Below are 22611 nucleotides of genomic sequence, written 5' to 3'. Positions count from 1 at the left end.
TCCCCTCTTCTGGTTCTTCCCCCAACCTGATGGTTCCTGGCAGCCTTACCAGTCTGCCCTCGGGTCTGGTGGTGCTGCTGCTGAATGCCAGGTCGGCCCAAAATAAGACCTCCCTCATCCATGATTTGATTGTGGATGAGGGGGCTGACCTGGCATGTATTACTGAGACCTGGGTGGGGGAACTGGGAGGGGTCACTCTCTCCCAGCTGTGCCCTCCTGGGCACTCGGTGCAGCACCAACACCGACTTGAGGGTCGGGGAGGGGGGGTTGCCGTGGTCTATAGGAATTCAATCTCCCTCTCCAGGCTTCCTGCTCATTCGAGTGCAGATCTTGAGTGTCTGTACCTTGTGTTGGGTACCCGGGACAGATTAGGGATTCTGTTGGTGTACCGCCCACCCCGCTGCCCATCAGACTCCCTGCCTGAGCTGACGGAGGTGGTCTCGGACTTGGTGTTGAGGACCCCCAGGATGATGGTCCTGGGGGATCTCAACTTCCATGCTGAGGCCGCTGTATCCGGGGCGGCTCAGGACTTCATGGCCGCCATGACAACCATGGGGCTGTCCCAACATGTCATTGGCCCAACGCATATAAAAGGACACACGCTTGATCTGGTTTTCTCGACTGGGCAGGAGGATGGTGATCTGAAAGTAGAGGAATTAACATCTGTCCCTTTGTCATGGTCAGATCACTTCCTGCTGAGGTTTAGACTTCTGGCGGCCTTTCCCCTCTGCAAGGGTGGGGGACCTATTAAAATGGTCCGCCCCCGGAGATTAATGGATTCCGATGGATTCCAGAGGGCTCTGGGGGATTTTCCTGCTGGTATGGCTGGTGCTCCTGTTGAAGCCCAGGTCGCTCTGTGGAATGCAGAGATGACTCGGGCGGTTGACACGATCGCACCCAAGCGCCCTCTCCCTCTGAGCAGAGCCCGGCCAGCTCCTTGGTATACACCTGAGCTGAGGGCAATGAAGCAAGAGGGGAGATGGCTAGAATGCAGGTGGAGGAAAACTTGTGCTGAGTCTGACCGAACACAGGTAAGAGCCCAGTATCGAGCCTACTCTGTGGCGGTGAGGGTGGCAAAGAGGCAGTTCTTTTCCACCAGCATTGCATCTTCTCAGTGTCGCCCGGCGGAGCTTTTCCGAGTGGTTCGCGGCCTGTTACATTCTGGGCCAGGGAGAGAGACGGTGGAACCCTCGGTAGCACGCTGTGACGGGTTTGCGCAACACTTTGAGGATAAAGTCGCTCAGATTCGTCATGAATTGGACACCACGATTAATGCAGTTCCATTGGTAGAGGCGTTCAGAGCACCGTCTGGTCCAGTTTTATTGGATGAGTTTCAGTTACTGAGGCCTGAGGATGCGGACAAGGTGCTTGGCCAAGTCCGATCGACCACTTGTGTGCTTGACCCTTGCCCTTCATGGCTTATTAAATCAAACAAGGAGGGGTTGTCCGGCTGGGTCCAGGAGGTTGTAAATTCCTCCTTGAGAGAGGGAGTGGTGCCTGCCGCTTTAAAAGAGGCAGTAATTAGACCACTCCTGAAAAAGCCTAACCTGGACCCAGAGGATGTTAACAATTATAGGCCAGTGGCCAACATCCCCTTCCTGGGCAAGGTGCTTGAGCGGGTGGTTGTAGGACAGCTCCAGGCACTCTTGAATGAAACGGATTATCTAGATCCATTTCAATCGGGCTTCAGGCCTGGTTTTGGAATGGAAACTGCCTTGGTCGCCCTGTGGGATGACCTCTGCCGGGAGAGGGACAGGGGGAGTGCGACCCTGTTGATTCTCCTGGACCTCTCAGCGGCTTTCGATACCATCGACCATGGTATCCTTCTGGATAGGTTGTCTGGGTTGGGAGTTGGAGGCACTGCACTACAGTGGTTCCGCTCCTACTTGGATGGCCAATTCCAGAAGGTGGTGCTGGGGGATTATTGCTCTGTGCCATGGCAATTGTGCCATGGGGTTCCACAGGGCTCTATTCTATCCCCCATGCTGTTTAACATCTACATGAAACCGCTGGGGGAGGTTATCCGGAGGTGTGGGCTGAGGTGCCATCAATATGCGGATGACACCCAGCTCTACCTCTCTTTCTCATCAAAACCAGGTGAGGCAGTGGCTGTTCTGAACCAGTGCCTGGGCATGGTAATGGACTGGATGAGGGCTAATAAACTGAAACTCAATCCAGACAAGACGGAGGTACTGTTAGTGGGTGGTTCGTCTGCCCGGCTAGGTGATATTCAACCTGTTCTGGAGGGGGTTGCACTCCCCCTAAAGGATCAGGTTCGTAGTTTGGGGGTGCTCTTGGATCCAGAACTGTCACTTGAGGCACAGGTGAACTTAGTGGCACGGAGCACTTTTTATCAGCTTAGGCTGGTATACCAATTACACCCTTATCTGGACAGAGATAGCCTAGCTACAGTTATCCATGCTCTGATAACTTCTCGTCTGGATTACTGCAATGCGTTATACGTGGGGCTGCCTTTGAAAACGGTCCGGAAACTTCAGCTGGTCCAAAATAGGGCAGCAAGATTGTTAACAGGGACTGGCCTGCGAGCTCATATTACTCCAGTACTTTTCCAGCTGCACTGGCTGCCGGTCCATTTCCGGGCCCGATTCAAAGTGCTGGTGTTAACATTCAAAGCCCTTAACGGCTTGGGGCCAGGTTACCTGAAGGATCGCCTCCTCCCATATGTGCCTGCCCGGACCTTAAGATCATCATCAGCGGCCCTTCTCCGTGAGCCCCTGCCAAAGGAAGTGAGGCGGGTGGCTACTAGGAGGAGGGCTTTTTCTGTTGTGGCACCCCAGCTCTGGAATGAGCTCCCTAGTGAGGTTCGCCTGGCGCCTACATTGTACTCCTTTCGGCGCCAGGTGAAGACCTTTTTATTTTCCCAGGCATTTTAGCTTTCTAAATTTTTATCTTTGCTGTTTTAAATCCGTATTTTAAACTCCTGTACTGCTGCTAGGTTTTATTGTGGTTGTATTGTTATATTGTGGTTTTAATGTTCTATATATTTTAAATTGTTTTATTGTGTGTTGTTTGGTTTTAGTTTTTGTGAACCGCCCAGAGAGCTTCGGCTATTGGGCGGTATAGAAATAAATAAATAAATAAATAAATAAAAAGGTCACCAGTAAAACAAATGGATTACTTTGGCAATGAAAATTACAGGCACGAGTGAAGAGTGGGGGTCGGGGGGGGGATCCAGGTTGAGGTCACAGCAGAGGGCTAAGAGTTAAAGCCCCATAACCCACCACTACCACCTGCTAGGGTTCCAATCCATACTGGGGGCCCTGAACTTACTTTAGAGTAAGAAAGAAAGACATTGATGCTTAGCTACATCTTCAGAATAATGTGTAGCTTGGCCCTAAGCCAATGGCAACCAGAAGGCGGCTCCCACACTTGTAGGGGTAACAAAGACCCAATGTGGCATGACACAGCATTGAATATTTGGCAGTATTGACGTTAAAGCAGCAATTTTACAAAGATAAGGTTCTCTGGAAACACTTAGCTTGTATGAATATCCACCTCCCCCACCCCCACCACTCATTTCCATTCTGTGTCATTGTATCCTGTAGCTGCTGTTATTTCAACACCATTGCCACCCTAGGTGTTCCTTATTCCTCCTTCCAAAATTACTGGCATAGGTAATTCCACCCAGACAGGTATTACATATGGAGGGTGCAATCCTATTGGGATAGGCTTTGAAGAGGTACCTAGTGATTACATCTCCTTCACTTACTCTGTGATCTGGAATGGAACCCTAACATGGGGGAGGGGGACTTAATGCTCAGTACTCAGAGGCGACCACCTATCCAGCGCAAGGCAGGAGCAGCACGGAGGTGATCTTCCCCTCTGCGCTCCAGCGGCCCTGCATTCGCGGCTAGACTGCTGATTTTGACTGTCTAGCCATGGGAAGATGGAGCAGGGGGTGGGGCAAGAACACTGGACACGCATAGGAAGTGCCGGAAAGAAACGTCCACCCTCCCCTCCCCAGCCCGCCCCCAGGAACGTCCCATTTTCACTGCTCCGTGCTCCTCTTATGACCGCTGAGTGCAAGGCAAATCCACGCTGCCTACGAGGCAGTGCGGGCGGGTGGAGGTCGGTTCTCAGGGAACCAACCTCAGAGTGCGGGCTTCAAGGTTGGTTCCCGGGAACCGACCAATCCTATGGCCACCTAGCTGCTGACTAGTGGCTATAGATTTGCACCCTAAGAGAGCAATCCTATGGCCACTAGACAGGGTCTAGGCGGCCATAGGATTTTTTGGTTTCTGGGAAGTGAGCTTGGAGCCAGGGCTCTGAGCTTGGTTCCCAGAAACCACACTCCCCACCCCTGCCCCCACTGCCTTTTAGGTGGCACAGTTCTTCCTCATCTCTGTGCTCATAACTGTAGCATGGAGCGGGTGAAAGGGGGGCATTCCCAGGGGCGGGGAGGGGAGGGGACTGCAGAAGCACTGTTACATTTCCTATGTGTCATCCAGCCTCCCTGCCCCCACTCCGAAGCCCCCAGCTAGACAGCCAAAATTGGCTATCTAGCCTAGGGATGTACGAATCCCTTTCCTGGCTCCATGCCGGGCAATCCGCGGTGGGGGGGAGGTGCTCCATCCCTCCCCCCGGAACCCTCCCCGGCTGACCCTGCTCCGCAGCGACTCCATGGAGCCGCCAGCCGGGGCTGGCCGCAGGCAGACTTCTGGCCGCTGCCGGGCTGCTGCAGCCACAAATGGCAGCCGTGATGCCAGCTGCCATTTGCATCCCTGCCAAGCCCTGATAGGCTACGTAAGTATTTACATCACGGCAGAAGGCAGCCATGCAAATGGTGGAAGATGAGCTGGAGCTGCCGCCGCCACTGCCACATCCGCCGCCGCATCCGCCGCCTCATCAGCCGCCAGGTAGGCTCTGTCCGGGGGATTCTGCGGGGTGGCGGGGGGGATTGCTCCATTCCTCCACGGACTTTGGGGGGCCGGATTCTAAAGAATCCAGCCTCACTGGAGTCCATGGCGGAATTCTCCAACATCCCTAATCTAGCCACAAATGCAGGGCGGCCAGAGCACAGAGGAGAGGATCCCCTCCGTTCTCCACTCGCCTTTCATTGGATAGTCAGATAGTTTGGAGGTGGACAACTATCTCAATAGGATTGTGCCTTTAATGAGATGATGTCAGAATGCTATATCTGCTCTGATCATGTCAGCAGACATTAATACATAAAAGCACAATCAACCAGAATGGGTTAAGTGATGATGTCACTGAAGACAAATACGGGCAATTTAAACATTATTGGGAAGTGAGCCCCCAAATTGCCAAGAAGTAGAGTCTTTTGTCAGCAATGCCAACAACATTTGCAACAACTGGAGTAGTTTCAGTTCAATCCTGATTTTGGAGTACAACATCTGTCCAGGCACTCACATGCCAAGCCAGCTTTCGTGGGTAGGAAGGCCAACTTTACCAATGTGCAACACAACACCCCCGCCATCTTGAGCATAACCAGCTGCCTGCACCACATTACAAGGTCCAAGTGAAGGAGAAAGAGCCACACTTCTTCTTCCCTATCTGCATGCAAGCCCACTCTGATTTTTTAATAAGAATAAAGAGTGTTTCAGAGGTGGATACATGGATGGTAGGATAGCCCTGGGTCCTCTTTTACATAGGACAATCTTCTGTTTGAAGGGCTGCTACAGGACTGTCCTGTATTTTCAAGGTGTCCTCTATTTCAAGGGCTCTCCAATAGGGATTTTGCAAGCACTCGGGTTGGTCTGGGAGGCCGGTAGATTCCCCCACACCTGGCCCCCCGGACCGTGCTCGCTAAGCCATGGGGCACCGACAGGCCCGGCCGACAAGTGTCCTGGAGCTCGACGAGTGGCTGGGAGCAGCCTGGAGTTGTCATCGCCCCAAGCACTCTCACTATCTCCTCCTTGCGAGGAGGAGATGGCCAGAGCATCTGGGGTGTGCAGGGCACCAAAAAGTCATCCTGCCTCCGCCAACTGTCAAGGAAGCCCTTAACAGCCAGTGGGGGCAGGATGAGTCCTCAGTGCCCCAAGTGCTCTAGCTGTCTCCTCCTTGCAAGGAGGAGGTGGCTAGAGGGTTTGGAATGCATGCAGCGCCAAGGACTCCAGCAGTCAAGCCCTTGTGCGCATAAAGCACAAGGGCTTGACTACTGGAGTCCTTAGGGCACAGAGGAGGGGCAGTTCATGCATCTCAGCGGGCAGGGGCAGGGCAAGCAGAGAGGCTTGCTGAGTGGGTCCAGGCTGTGTGAGCGGGGGGGGGGGCTTGCCGAGCTCTCCTGCACCCTGGACAGAGGGGAGTCTGTCCATCCCTACTCTCCATGGCAAGCCTAGTTTAAAGGTATAGAACCCTAAGAAGGGAGAGCAGAGGCTTTGAAGTTGCCCATGAACAACACCTGGACATCAGACTATGCAAAGCACACACATCATCTGGCCAAGTCTTCCCCACTATGGTGAGATGTCCTGTATTTCTGTTCAAACTATAATAATTATTTCAAAATGTGCACCTATACGTATAAATTGGCACATGCAAATTTTACGCAGGTCAGTATCCTCTTTTGTCCTATTTTTGGGTGATGAATTTCCTCTTTGGGGCTGATTCATAAATGCCCACCTGGTGGGAAGCAATTCTGCAGAGCACCAGCAGAGAATTGAGTTCCAGAACGCCCGCCATTTTGAATTCAGGTGTTCTAAAAGTTACATGGTGTTAAATAAAGTTCCCATACTTGGCACTTGTTGCATCATTTTACAATGTTTGTAGCAGGAAATATTCCATGCCAAACTTTCTCTGCACGTAAGGTGGGTTGGTGAGCAACCGCTCCTTTCTCCTAAACAATTGGATGTCCCTCCCGTCTGGCTCCACTGTGAGTCAGCTCAGCAGACAACAAGCCTCAGAGAGGGATGTAAGAGACCTGAAGTTGGCATGAACAAGGATGGATCTGTGTATTTAAAGCCTGTGTCACATTCCTGTTTTAATCATAATTCTGTTAAGTTCCATTTCCATATCGATCTGTGAATTAAAAACAAACAACTTCCCCAAAATACCTATTTAAATAAGTGCATCCGAAGAGCCTTGCTGGATCAGACCCAGGGCCCACCTAGTCTAGCATTCTGTTCACACAGTGGCCAACCAGCTGTTGACCAGGAACCCACAAGCAAGGCATGAGCGCAACAGCAGCCTCCCACCCATGTTCACTGCCCCAATACTGGAGGTAGCATAGAGCCATTAGACAAGTAGCCAATGACAGCCTTCTCCTCCCCTGGTGACGGTAGTTCCATAATTTCCTGCAATCATAAGAACATAAGAAGAGCCCTGCTGGATCAGACCAAGGGCCCACCTAGTCCAGCATCCTGTTCACACAGTGGCCAACCAGCTGTCGACCGGGAACCCACAAGCAGGGCATGAGTGCAAGAGCACCCTCCCACCCATGTTCCCCAGCAACTGGTGTACATAGGCATACTGCCTCTGATGCTGGAAGTAGTGTTTGAATATATATTTTGATGTGCATTTTCTCTCAAAATGTATATTTATACGTGTATTTTGCTATAATTAAACTGCCAGGAACTGCATCGAAAGATCTGAATAAGTGCGAAACCTTGTGGATGGCTAAATTCCAGTCTGTCCTGGGGGGCAGTAGCGTAGTGGAGAAAGGGCTACAGGGTTGAAGCTCTAGGACCTTTCTATTTGCAGGGACGCCAGCCTCATCTGCCATCATCACCACCCCTCAGACTTCCCCGTTCCCTCTGATCTGAGCTGGAATCCAGTGGAGGCTGGTGGCTCCAATGTCAGTGGGGCAATTAACTGCTAGGCCTGGTTTGCTGATATGGATTGTCTGCATTTTTGGATTTGCATGCCCATAGGGATTGTCATGATGAGCATGTCAAAATTTGCCACTGCACCTCTACCGGGAGTTGCAAATCAGGTCATTCTGTACGGGAAGGTGCAAATATCCAGTTACTGAAGCATCCCTAGGTGTGAATTTTTATTTTATTTATTTTATGTATTTATTACATTTCTATCCCGCCTTTTTTTCCTCCTTTAGGAACCCAAGGCGGCGTACGTGGTCCTCCTCCTCTCCATTTTATCCTCACAACAACAACCTTGTGAGGTGGGTTGGGCTGAGAGTCTATGACTGGCCCAAAGTCATCCAGTGAGCTTCCGTGACTTAGTGGGGACTAGAACCCGGATCTCCCAACTCCCAGTCCAGCACTCTCACCACTACGCCACACTGACTGCCTGTCTACTGCCTGGCTGGCCTGGCCCCATCTTCCCATGTTCAGCTCCCTGTTTGCTGGGGAAGATAGAATTAGAGTATATAATGTATGTAATCAGACATGGCTACTTCATGATGTCAGTGAGGGCAAATGGAGCCACATTGCCTGCACATAAAAATGCTGTGAACTCAGTTTGACTTAGTACCATTTGCTATTGGACAAGATACCAGGGATGTTGGAGAAATCCTCCATGGACCCCGGTGAGGCTGGATTCTATTGAATCTGGCCCCCTGAAGTCCGCGGAGGATCGGATCTCCTACCTGCGCCTCCAGGAGGAATCCTCGCCGGCCGGATCCTCCCCACCGGCTGGCTCCGGAGTGCCAGAGATATGGCCGCCATTTATTTATTTATTTTTATTATTAAATTTATTAATCACCCATCTGGCTGGTCACCCAGCCACCCTGGGCGATGTACAACATACAATAAAAACAGTTTAAAACAATAAAATTCTACAATAAAAACATTTTCTAAAATACCCTAACCCACCCCAAATGCCTGCCTGAACAACAGCGTTTTTAATGCACGACAAAAGCTCATTGAAGAGGGGGCATGACGGAGTTCCCTAGGGAGGGAGTTCCACAGAGTGGGGGCCACCACAGAAAAAGCCCTCTCCCTCGTCCCCACCAGTCTAGCTGTCCTGGCTGATGGGACAGAGAGAAGGCCATCCGAGGCTGATCTTGTTAAGCGGCCTGTCTGGTGCTGCTGGAGGCGCTCCTTAAGATAGGCTGGGCCGGAATCATATAGGGTTTTAAAGGTCAAAACCAACACCTTGAATTTGGCCCAGAAAACAACTGGTAACCAGTGCAACTCCTTCAGCACTGGAGTGATGTGATCTTGCCGGCGGCTGCCTTTAATCAGGCGAGCCGCCGTGTTCTGTACCAGCTGCAGTTTCCGAACCGTCTTCAAGGGTAACCCCACGTAGAGCACATTACAGTAGTCTAAACGAGAGGAGACCAGGGCATGTACTACCGATGGGAGCAGATGGTCGGGAAGGAAGGGGCGCAGCCGCCGTATCAGATGGAGTTGATACAGCGCTGTCCGGCTCACAGCTGACACCTGAGCCTCCATGGACAGCTGGGAGTCTAAAATGACTAAAATGCCGTATTGCTGGCTGGGTGGATTGACTGAGGATGCAAATGGTGTCCGGGATTCCATTTGCGGCCGTAAAGGCCTTAGTTTAAGGTAAATGGAGCCATAAATGGCTGCATTTACCTTAAACTAAGGCCTTTACCGACACAAATGGCGTCCTGGATGCCATTTGCATCTGTGCTTTTGATTAACGCAATAGGCTACACAAATATTTGCGTAGCCTATCACGTAAAAGCATGGACATCCCTGCGTCCGCAGGCAGTAGTCCTCTTCAGCCAGCGATATGGCATGGCGGCCATATTGCTAGCACTTTGGAGCCAGCTGGTGGCTCTGCAGAATCACTGCGGAGCGGAGCCGGACGAAGAGGATTCCGGGGGGGAGGAACGGATCACCTCCCCCCCTGCGGACACCCCCCCGCAGAACGGCAGGTAAGCATTCTGCCCATCCTTACAGGATACCTCCTTCTCAAGCATATTCATGTTCCTCAGGAAGCACACACATACACCTCAGTTTTCAGCGATTTGGGGAGATCAACTTGAAAAGACATGAAGATGTTCGGGGGTGTGGAGAGAATCCTTTTTTCTTTTTTTTTAATCCAGGGATAGGTGTACATCATTTGCGTATCCGCTTTTTTTTTTTTTTTCCAAAGTCAGCCGTGATAGGCTACATAAACATTTACGTAGCCTATCATGGTGTTTTTTTTAAATCTAGCCATGATAGGCTACGTAAATCTTTACATAGCCTATCACGTTTGTTTGTTTTGTTTTGTTTTTACTTGGAAATGGCGGCGGCGGCAGCCGGTCAGAAGACTGGCTGCCGCAGCCGCCGCTGCCGAACCGCCGCCGAACCGCCACCGCCAGGGACATTCGCACAAGGTAAGTCCCATCCCGGGGGGGGTGGGGGGGCAGACCGTTTCTCCACCAATTTCAGGGGGCCGAATGCGCTGGCATTCGGCCTCCCCGAGATTCGTGGAGAAATTCTCTGACATCCCTATAATGGCTATGTGAATTGGTCTGTGATGCCATCACCTTCCTTATGTGCTTCTTGATAGGCTGGGAATGGATAACACAGTGGAGAAGTCCTTTCAAGTTTAAAAAAAAATGGTGGTGAAGCAGCACCATATCAGAGAACAACAGCTGTGAACAGGTCTCCCCCGCCCAAAAAAAAGGAGAAGCACAGTGGGTTTTCCAAGATCCTTTTGCACCCTTGAAAAAGCAACTTTCAAATCAAAAATCAATCTGCTCAAAAAAAGTGATATGCTACTAACAGCAAGCCAGTTCTAAAATGTGTGTGTGGTTTTAATGAAGGAAAGTATGCGCACATAAATGTTTAATCTTTAAAGTTCTAAATGGCTTAGCACGTGGCTGTCTAAGGGTCCACCTGCTTTGCTATGAACCTGCCCAGGTCTGAAGATCTGCCTTTGGGGGGCACCATTACCAACAGAGGCCTGTTGGTTGGGCACGCCTGGAAGGCATCTCTCCTGCATGGCTCCCAAACTAGGGAATAAGCTCCTTCAGGAACTGTGATGGGCCCCAATCTCTCAGCCTTTAAAAAGGGTGTGAAGATACATCTTTTCAATTCAGTCTTTTAAATTATGTAGTTCCTTTAATGTTTAAATGTTTTACAATTTTTTTATGTCCTTGTTTGATTGTTTTACATTGCTGTGCACTTCCCTAATGGCTTTTTTTCTTTTCTTTTTGCAAATAAGGTGGTATATAAACATTAAGAATAAATGATAAAAAGGTCTATGTGCCCATGACTTGGCCACCACTTGCAGGGTGTGACGTTCAGGGGAGTTGTAGTGTTCCCCCACCCCCCTCACTGTTGGTGTCAGTGACGCAGCTAAATAATTTTAGACCCTGGGTGCAACGGTTTTATGGGGGTGCTTTTATATGGCCATGTGTAATTGCATCAGTTGTGAAGCATGCAAGTAACATTTCATCCCCCAGCCACCAACCCATGCTTTACAGCTGCGTCTATGTTCCCGATATGTTAGAACAATAACAACAAAACTGTTTGCCAACTCGGATTTTTAAAAAAAACGGCGTGTGCACGTTTGCATTTTAAACTCACTGAAATCATAGCACCGCCATGACGGTTTGGAGTTTGCTTTTGCCATTTGGGGAGTTGTCATTTGGGAAGGGGATTGGGCTCTGGACATGTACTCAAGGCCTAGGGTGTCGCTCATGCTTCCTGCTGCTGCTGGGTGGCTTTTCTTCATTGCTTCCCAATTCTTTCATATTCAGAAGATGCCACAGTGAAGGCAGGAAACATTATTTTCTGCTCTTGCCCTCAGTCTGAGGCTTTGTGAGGTCACTTCTTGCCCTCACTGTGACACCTTCTGGTTAGGAAGACGCAAGGGAGCATGGGGAAATGATACACAGCAGCAGGGAGCAAAGCCTGCTAAAACGGTGAGGGGGGTGCAGTCTCATGAAGACTTCTCAAAGCCCCCATGTTTGTGGTAGAAAAGCAGGGCCAGCCCAAAGCATTTTGCTGCCTGAAGTAAAGGACAGGATGTCATCCCTTCCCATTCCACCCCCTCCCAGTCCATTCCATGGACTTGTAGTTCAGTCTTTCTTCGACACTGACAATGGGACCACATCTTCCACCATGCTTGAAGGCATCAAGCTTAGGGAGCTCAAGGCCAGCCACTTGGCCCTCAGCTCTTTCCTCGAAAACCTTGCTGCCACCTCCCAGCATCTGTCACCTGAGGCAACCACCTCACTCTGCTTCATTGGAGGGCCAGCTCTGTGGAAAACGTTTGTTTGTTTGCTTGCCTGTGTGTTTATGGAATTTATTCCTGCCCTTCAATGGCCAATCGAATATAAATAGGGATAAATAGGGATAATTTATCCCTATAATAGGGATAAATGCCAAGTTCTGCATCTAGGAAAAAGAAACCAAATGCACAGTTACAAGATGGGGGATACGTGGCTCCACAATACTACAAGCGAGAAAGATCTTGGAATTGTTGTCGATCACAAGCTGAATATGAGCCAACAATGTGATGTGGCTGCAAAAAAGGCCAATGTTCTTTTGGGCTGCATTCATAGAAGCATAGCTTCCAAATCCCGGGAAGTACTAGTTCCCCTCTACTCAGCACTGGTTAGGCCTCATCTGGAGTACTGTGTCCAGTTCTGGGCCCCACACTTTAAGAAGGATGCAGACAAACTGGAGATGGTTCAGAGGAGGGCAACAAAGATGATCAGAGGACTGGAAACAAAGCCCTACAAGGAGAGGCTGAAAGAACTGGGCATGTTTAGCCTTGAGAAGAGAAGACTGAGGGGAAATAGGATAGTGCTCTTCAAGTACTTGAAAGGTTGTCACAGAGAGGGAAGCCAGGATCTCTTTTTGATCATCCCAGAGTGCAGGACACGAAATAATGGGCTCAAGTGACAGGAAGCCAGATTCCGGCTGAACATCAGGAAAAACGTCCTGACTGTCAGAGCAATACGACAATGGAACCAATTCCGTAGGGAGGTGGTGGGCTCTCCCACACTGGAGGCATTCAAGACGAGGCTGGACAGCCATCTGTCAGGGATGCTCTGACTTGGATTGCTGCACTGAGCAGGGGGTTGGACTCGATGGCCTTGTAGGCCCCTTCCAACCCTACTATTCTATGATTCTATGATTCAATCGGCATTCCCAGAGCAGCTTAGAAGTGGGGGGGGGGGGGAAATATTACAGAAATACCTCAAACAACAGCACAGCACAAGATAACGTGCCAGCCAATAAAAACTCACTGCAGCTTAAAAGAGTTAAAGAACTTCAGGAGTCTGTAATGTTAGACGGCCTGGGAAAACAGGAAGGCCCTCACCTGACACTGAAACAATAGTGAAGTGGGAGGCAGGTAAACTTCTTGCCATAGGTGGGCCACCACCCACCATGAAGGCGCTCTCTCGTTTTCTTTCTGGATACCAGCTGCCCAAGGTTGCAAAAGACATTTCTATTCCACTCTACTACTGTCCTTCGCAATAGAGGAAGTGGGAAGGAACAGACAGGGGCAGGGTTCCAGCAAAATCTGATGAATTACTGGCAAACCCTTTCACCCACAGCGATCCCTAAATGTAGAGCACATCCTTGCATGGGCACGGCTTGGTTTTTCCTCATGTGATTCATCAGCACTTGCCGACTTGTTGCCAAATGTTTCAAATGACATTGAGCTGCCTGAAGAGCAGGGTCTCTCTGTGAGGTTTGGTCCTCAACAGCCCAGTTCACACACCCCATGACTGCTTTATGGATGTTGTCATGGGATGAACACGCAGGGCCCGACTGAAGCGTCTGCGCTTTTTTCCGCCTTTGTCAAATCAGGCCGCCAAAGACAGAAAGTGGTCCGCTATTTTCTGAGAGAGAACTTCTCCCCTGCTTCTTCACACTGCACAAAATTAGCTTTGGAGCTCACTGCCATATGATGTCAAGTAGCTTAGAGCCCAGGCACACGTGCCTATCGCTCCATGAATTCTGTTTAAAGCCATTTAGGGTGCTAGACAGCGGCTAGACGGCCATAGGATTCTTCAGTTTTCAGGAACTGACCTCGGAGCCCGCACTCCAAGGTCCGTTCCCAGGAAACCACCTCCCTGCCCCCTCCCCTGCTGCCTTGTAGGTGACGTGGTTCTTCCCTGGTACTGCGCTTGGATGAGCAGCACAGAGCAGGGGCAAAGGGGGCCTTCCTGGAGGCTGGGAGGGGCAGGGACAGCAGAAGCGCCATTGTGACGCTCCCTATGCACCATCCGGCCTCCTGCCCCACCCCACTCCGAGCCGCTCTGGCTAGACAGCCAAAATCAGCCGTTTCGCCACAAATGCAGGGCATCCAGCACCGAGGAGAAGATCCCCTCCGCGCTCCGTGCCTCCTGCACTGGACAGTCAGTCGCCTCTGAGTTTGGAGGTGGCCAGCTGTCCCCACAGGAGTGCGCCCTTAAAGTCCAAAACAGGCATTACTTTAAATCCATATCTAGCAGCTACATCTATTTTTCATTTTTACTCCAGAGCAGGCACAGGGGGCCTGACTATGGTGTGGGGGGCAGGGGGCTTTTTAGATCCGGATCAGGCCCCCTGTGCCGTCTCTAAAGTAAAAATAAAGAAACATTGTAGCTGCTAAATATAGATTTAAATGGCTTTAAATGGAATTCATGGAGCGATAAACATGTATGACTGGACCAGGCCTTAAGAGTTGCTATTGCTCACTCGTTCAGTCGTGTCCGACTCTTCGTGACCCCATGGACCATAGCACGCCAGCCTTCCTGTCCTCCGCTCTCTCCCGGAGCGTGCTCAAGTTCATATTCATTGCATCCGTGATGCTATCTAGCCATCTCATTCTTTACAGCATCGGATTTTCTTTTCACCACCAGACACATCCACAGCTGAGTGTCCTTTCGGCTTTGGCCCAGCCGCTTCACTCTTTCTGGCACTACTTGGAAATACCCTCTGCTCTTCCCCAGTAGTATATTGGACACCTTCCGACCTGAGGGGCTCATCTTCTGGCATCATCTCTTTTAGCCTTGTGATACGTTCCATGGAGTTTTCTTGGCAAAACTACTGGAGTGGGTTGCCATTTCCTTCTCCGGTGGACCACATTTTGTCAGAGAACTCTCCACCATGACCTGTCCATCTTGGGTGGCCCTGCACGGCATAGCTTATGGCTTCACTGAGTTACGCAAGCCCCTTTGCCACAACAAGGCAGTGATCCATGAAGAGCCCTTAAGACTTAAGAGTACCATTTTGGAAATTCCAAGAAAGAATATAATTGCCTTTCCTCTGTTATCTTTCTTTCTCTCCTTTGCTCCCTCCTGATACTCCTTCTCCCCTTCTCCTTTCTTTCCTCCTCTCCTCCTTTCTTTCTTCCCTTCCTCCTCCACCTCCTCCATCTTCTTCCTGCAACTCCTTTCTTCTATCTTGTTTCACACTTTCTTCCCTCTTCCTCAGTTCTAAGGTCAGAACCTCCCTTTATCTAATCCAATCTCTGCACTTAATTCCTGTGCTTTGCACAAACACTCTGTACCAACACTCTGCCAATTGCCAGCATTCCTAAGGGCTTTTGGAGCAATGAAAAGGGCATTAAAACCCACATTCTTTTGAGGGAGAAACTAACTCCCACCTCCTCCCTTGACAGCCTCTCCCCTCAAGAACATGGCTTTGGATTTCCATGAAGAACAGGTGGAAGATGTGCATGAAACTATGAATGCTCCAGCAATTTTACTACAGCTGAGATGAAATTTCTCAGAAGACATTTTTCTGAGGGGAAAAAAAATCCAAGATTCTTCTTTTTCTCACCCTCCCTAGGAATAAAAAGGCCACTCTGCAGAATTTTCTCAAAATATAATTGGCCATGTTTGGGTGGCAGCTGCCATTCCTACCCCACACAATGCCCCAGAACAATGCTTTGTCTGGGACATTGTGGATGATGCAGAACGGTGCCCACCGTTGCAGTTGATGCCATTTGCAGCACTAGCAAAACAAAACAAAAACAAACTTTTGGAAAAAAGCAAGAAGCTGCGCTACCGCTGCTTCTAATGGCGGGCTCCACCCCTGAGAAACCCTTGGAGCATTTCTCCTCTCCCTGGAGAAATTCACTGAAATGCTCCCCGTCCCCCAATTTCTCTGCTCACAAATAAATAACACAGAGAATTTGGAGAGGCCATTTGCGCACAGCTCTGAAATGTGCACCGATGCATTTGCAAAAGGAACAAAGGCTCTCTGAATGCAGCCAGGCACCCCATCAAGGCACACCTGGCACAGTTGGGCAGCTGCTGGGGCTAAAGGGCCCTGGGAGGGCCCTGGGAGGGCCCATCCCACCCCTGACATGTGTCCTGGGCCTCCTTCCCTAAATGAGTTATCTTTTTTCCTGGCACTCTGACAGTGAGCAGCTTCCATCTGCCACCTTGAATTGCAACCAATACCCCAGAAGTTACATCATCCTGGAGCATTTTGTGTGTGGGAAAGGGGGGGGGTAAAGACAGTAAGGCAGCTCCCACATCCCCAGAAGTTTCCCACCCCTGGTTTAGGGCTTTATAGCTGAAACCAAACACCCTGAATTCGACTCATAAACACACCAGCAACCAGTGCAACTGGTACAGGATTGGTGTCACATGTTCTAATTGCCAAGCTTCCACCAATAACCGGGAGCCATATTCTGCACTATCTTCAAGGGCAGCCCTACATACAGCACATTATAGTAGTCTAGCCTGGATGTGACTAGTGCATGGCTAATAGTTGGTATGGCACGTTTCAGCGTCCACTAATAGCATATTGCAGTGGTCTCCCCCAGCCTTGGAGCCAGCCTTGAATGCAGCCCAGTTCATAGAATCATAGAATAGTAGGGTTGGAAGGGGCCTACAAGGCCATCGAGTCCAACCCCCTGCTCAATGTAGGAACCCAAGTCTGAGCATCCCTGACAGATGGCTGTCCAGATGTCAGGGTGGAAACTGAGCCGATAGAACCTCAGAGCAGTTCTGATTCTGAGGAGGATCAGCAATCGGTGGGATAGTGGCCAGCTCATCCCTCACAGGCACAGCAGCTGGCAGAGATTCCTCCTGCTGGCATTCCTGAGATAGATAGTGATCCTAGCAGTGAGAAAGTGCAGGAACGGGGCTTGCTAGACGCTCGACACAGATGCAGGGAGTGACAAGCGATGGAGGGCGCAGAAAGGAGGCGTAGCGCCCGTTTGGCACACAAGCAACAGCCACTTCCCATGGACCCAAGGGAAAGAGGGAGGATCTCTCCCTAGCCCATAAGTTCAGGGTCTTCAAGTGACTGTCTTTCAAATGGGGATCAACTGCCTACTTGGAGCATAGGCTACTCTGCTGTTCCTTGCTTAGTCGCTGGTGATTAGCATCTGAAAGAGTCATTAAGCTGTAAAAGGATTAAAGCCTTGAAAAGAATCCTTTTGTCTGTGTCTTGAGTTGGCTATTGGAGTCTACTGAAAGAGGCCACTAGGGCGCTCCTGACAGCAGCCTTGTCTTGAATGCCTCCAGTGTGGGAGAGCCCACCACCTCCTTAGGTCATTGGTTCCATTGTCATATTGCTCTAACAGTCAGGAAGTTTTTCCTGATGTTCAGGAGAAATCTGGCTTCCTGTAACTTGAGCCCATTATTCCGTGTCCTGCACTCTGGGATTCAGATAACATTTCCCCTGCTTTTCCTGCATGCAAACATGTTTGTGATATTTATGCCTGTTCTTGTCCTGCCTGCCAGTCACAGGAGTGGGAGTTGTTCTTTCCTTCAGCACACACAGTCCTGGAGAGCTAGGACAGGCGTTGACCATGGGCCATAAGATTCCTGGTTTGTGCCCATGATGAGTCAATGCCTTGAGACACTATCCTTGCAACGGTACGTGAAAATCCAACCCATGCAGAGTTTTGTGTATGGCACAGGTCTTCACAGAACCATCTCAGCACATGGTATCTGTGGCGGGAGATCCTGTACAATGCCAGAAATAGTAGAGAGGATGCATTTTAAAACTGCAATGAGATCTTAAAGAAAATCCTTCATCACTGACATCTTACCCCATATCAACTGAAAATAATCTAACTGCTGGTGCTTTTAGTCATCATGTGGCATAGACTCCATATGCTGATTACAAGAATGTCAGAGAAATCTGCTGTGGATTCAAATAAACTCGCATTTCCATCAATCCAACCTGCAGATTCAACAGCGGACCAGCTTTTTCCAAGTGGTGTGGATTCCATGGACTTGTGGACCAGTTTTTCACTTTGGGGGGGGGGCATTTGCACTCATTCACACTTGTGCATTAGTGCAGTAAGTGCACATTGGTGCAAATGTGCAAATCCACATTAGTTAATGTGCATTAGCGCTAATGTGCATTAGCGCAAGTACAACGAAATTCTGGTTAAAAAAATCCAATTCCATCAATGAGCGGACGATGGAATGAAAGATGCCTGACAATCCATGAAACACAGACGGAATGGACTGAACACAGTCTGTACATCCCTAGCTGAGCATGGGCATATTATCAGCGGGGGAGACGTGAACGTATAGGAGAGCCCCGCTGGATCACAGCAAAGGCCTGTCTAGTGCAGTGTTCTGATTCCTGCAGTGGCCAACCTGATGCCTATGGGAAGACCAGGCCAATAGCCCTGGTTTCCCAAGTGAGTAGGTACAACTGTGCAGCCACCAGACGCACCAGCATCATCCAGTGCACAGGGGAATGGAATACACATTGACTCCTACCCTTGAAGGCTCTAAGACAGCAGCACAGGTCTGGGTCTCTCCAGCTATATTGGACTACAACATCTAATCATACTGGCTGGGATGATGGAAGTTGTAGTCCAGCACAACGGGAGGGCACCAGGTTGGGGGAAGCGGCTTTAAGAACTGTCCCAGAAGGAGAGAATGTCACATGTGAGCAGTCATCTGCTGTCAGCTTCAAGACATCTGTTTGCTATTTCCCTCACTTGGCACTTTTTTTATTCTACTTTTATCTTTATAAATGAACCAAAGAACACCAACAACATAATCATCTTCTACAGTTTCAAACATTACAGTATTCTTAAGAGGACCCCTCAATAATGAAATAAGGAGGGGGGGGAGAAAGGAAGAAAGGAGATAATATAAAAAGGAGAGAGAAGAGCAAAGGGGAAGGAAATAAAAGAAGAAAAGAAGAAAAAATGCAAAAAGAGAGGGGAAAAAAGCAAAATATAAACAGAAGTTTACACAACAAACTTAAATTTAAACTACATTACACATAAATTTCAAATATCACTCTACTTAAAGATTATACCAATCTTACAGGTCAATACAGCATAAATCATCAATTTCAATATTGTGTCTTCAGGCTTATAACAAAGAAGCAAGCTTAGAATTCATTTCCATTGGCCATATCATGCCTTTTAGCTACTACATAATGATAAAGCTTAAGAACAACCAGCGAAAAATATTTACTAATCCTAGTATCATAATATTGATAACATTGATAATAATAATTAAAAAGAAAAGAGATTATAAAGACTAAAAAAAAACAAAAAAATAAAACAATCACAATTATATCTTATACTATCTATATTTTAGATAGTATCATTTCTAAATATATAAATGAGTGTGCACATTTCTGTACACCCTCACACGGAAGGTTTAAATACAGTCTATCATATCCATTTTAAGAGAAGGGGGGGAGGAAAAGGATGAAAGAACCTCACTTGGCACTTTTGAGAGGAAGTGGTTGCTATTAATACCTGACGGCATTGGAAAGTTTTAGTTTCTTTGACTCTGGCTTATGTATACTGAGAAATGAGATCAATTGACCTTGAATGATCGATATCGCCTATTTTGTAATGAATTTCAAATGTGATCATGTTGGTACGATTGAAATGTTTGTTTGTGCTGATATTAGGTTTTGAAATGAATTGGCACTAAACTTTTTATTGCAGTAATGTATGATATGTATTCTTGCTGTTGTTCTTGTGCTGTGAGCCCCTTTGGACACACTGATGTGGAAAAAGGGCATACACATTAAAGTGATGACTATTATGATGAACCTGGAGGTGGCACAGAGCCATCAGGACTAGTAGCCATTGATAACTTTTCCTCCATGAATTTCTCCAATCCCCTTTTAAAGCCATCCAAGCGGGTAGCCATCACTTCATCTTGTGGTAGTGAATTCCAGAGTTTAACTATGCATTGGGTAAAGAAGTCCTTCCTTTTATCTGTTTGGAATCTCGCACCATTCAGTTTCATGAGATGCCCCCATTTGGGTTCTAGAATCCTAGGAGAGGGAGAAAAAACTTCTCTCTATCCATTTTCTCTCCACCATGCATAATTTCATATACTTCTGTCATGTGCCCTCTTCCTCACCTTTCTCTGTGCTAAAAAAAAAAAAAAAAAAAAGGCCCCTTTTCTGCACCTTTTCCAATTCTACAATATCCTTTTGAAGGTTTGGTGACTAGAACTGCACACACCATTCCAAGAGTGATTGCACCATATATTTGTGTAAAGGCACTAAAGCATTGGCTGTTTTATCTTTGCTTCCTTTCCTAATTATCCCCAAGATGGAATTTGCCTTTTTTTCACCATAGCTGCACACCGTGTTGATGTTTTTATTGAGCTATCCATCACCACCAGAACCCAAGATCCCTTTCCTGGTCATTCACCTCCATTTCAAACCTCAGTCAGTCTTGTTATCTGTTGAGTAAGTTACAGATTCCAGTGGAGAAGTATTTCAAAGAATGTGGGGAAATAGTAGACTGAAAAAGTAGCCATTAATTTGTGAAAATTTTGATAGCCTTCATTTATTTATTTATTTATTTATTACATTTATATCCTGCCTTGTTTCCTCCTTAAGGAACCCAAGGCAGCATACATGATCCTCCTCCTCCTCCATTTTATCCTCACAACAACAACCCTGTGAGGTAGGTTGGGCTGAGAGTCTGTGACTGGCCCAAAGTCACCCAGTGAGCTTCCATGGCCGAGTGGGGACTAGAACCCGGATCTCCCAGCTTGCAGTCCAACACTTTCACCACTACACCACACTGGCTCTCATTGAATATTTTTGGCCCTGGCAGTGGGCACATTAGTACAGGAGGAAATAGCCACTATATATCACATCCTTTGACCTGGTGGAAATCCTCTCAGCCAGTCTTGGATGGATGGGGGGGCTAACAGGTTGTGGTTACTCAGAGTAGGGATGGAAAAGAAATTCCGTTTGTTTTCAATCAGGATTTTACCCAGTTTCCACTTTCCAAACCAAACACAAACTCAGATGCAATGTGCCGTCGAAGTCTGCACGTTTCCAAGCTTATGATGTGATTCACAGACCAAAAGTAATGTGTTTGACAGCATGCGTACATTTGAACATTTTGCATGAAAAATGCGTACTTTTGAAAAATATGCACAGATATGGCTGTGAGAGCTGGACTATAAGGAAGGCTGAGCGCCGAAGAATTGATGCTTTCGAACTGTGGTGCTGGAGAAGACTCTTACAAGTCCCCTGGACTGCAAGGAGGTCAAATCAGTCCATCCTAAAGGAAATCAACCCTGACTGCTCATTGGAAGGACAGATACTGAAGCTGAAGCTCAAATATTTTGGCCACCAAATGCAAAGAGAAAAGTCACTGGAAAAGACCCTGATGCTGGGAAAGACTCAAGGCAAAAGGAGAAGGGGATGGCAGAGGATGAGATTGCTAGATAGCATCACCGATGCAATGAATATGAACTTGAGCACACTCCGGGAGAGAGCGGAGGACAGGAAGGCCTAGCGTGCTATGGTCCATGGGGTCACGAAGAGTCGGACACGACTGAATGACTGAACAACAACACTTCAATCAATGGGAGAAGAATGTGTACATTTCAAAAACATGCACAATTGATGCATAGGTTTGGAAAAAATACACATGAAAATATGCATGGATTTTCCTGAGAAAAGAAAAAAAAAAAAAGCTCACAATCTGATACAGACTCGAGTCAGAACAAGCTTTGAGATGGAATTCAAAGAACTTTGGTGACCTCAGTTTCTGATGATGTGCACATCCCTAACTCAGAGCGGGGTGGGATACGCTCGAGCCTGTACATACTCAGAAGAAGCTTTCTCTTCTTTCTCAAAAAAAAAAAAAAAAGTTTTTCAGAAACAGAAGAAGAACAGTTGGGGGTTCAAGCCAACCCGCCCTTTTTTTAAGCCATATGATGGATTGGCCATCTCCACATCTCATGATGGTCCATTCCACATGTTCATTATGCACAGAGAGAAGAAGCATGGGTGGGGAGTTCACCCTAAGAAAAGAACCAATAATTTCACCTCTACCCTCTTCCTTTTTTCCCCTGCAGGAAAGGAATGAAAATCCCATGCTTCCATCCCAGATAAAAAAAGATGAAGAAACTCCTCTGAAAACAAGAAAGACAGTGTTTCAGGGTTGTGGTGGAGAAGAAAAGCAAACAGTGTTTCTAAGGAATCCAGAGATGCTTGGCATAAAAAGGAATCCCATACTAGCAACGTGGGGCTATGGTTGGGCTTGTTTGCAAGGCAGCTCTGTCTGTTAACTATGTGGCAAGATAAACAACACCCTGGAAAGCTGCAAAGAGCTCCAAGAAGCTCTCTCCTCCCCTGACCTGCATCTGTTCCAACATGCGTTGGGATCCCATCTCTGGGAAGAAAAGGGTGGAGCAGTTTGGCAGTCCTGGCAATGTTACGTAAGATGGCGTTCAGAGCAGCAGAAAGCAGTGTGGCAGAGTTCACCCCCCAGTTTATTAGGAAAGCAGCTGGAAATTAAGGATGCTAGGATCCATGCTTTCATGTCAGTCTATAGCGCAGCCACAAT

Source organism: Heloderma suspectum, chromosome 10, assembly GCF_057233095.1.
Source record: "Heloderma suspectum isolate Gila_16-S chromosome 10, 16-S_ref, whole genome shotgun sequence".
Classification (NCBI taxonomy): Eukaryota; Metazoa; Chordata; class Lepidosauria; order Squamata; family Helodermatidae; genus Heloderma; species Heloderma suspectum.
Note: the sequence above shows the minus strand (reverse complement) of the source record.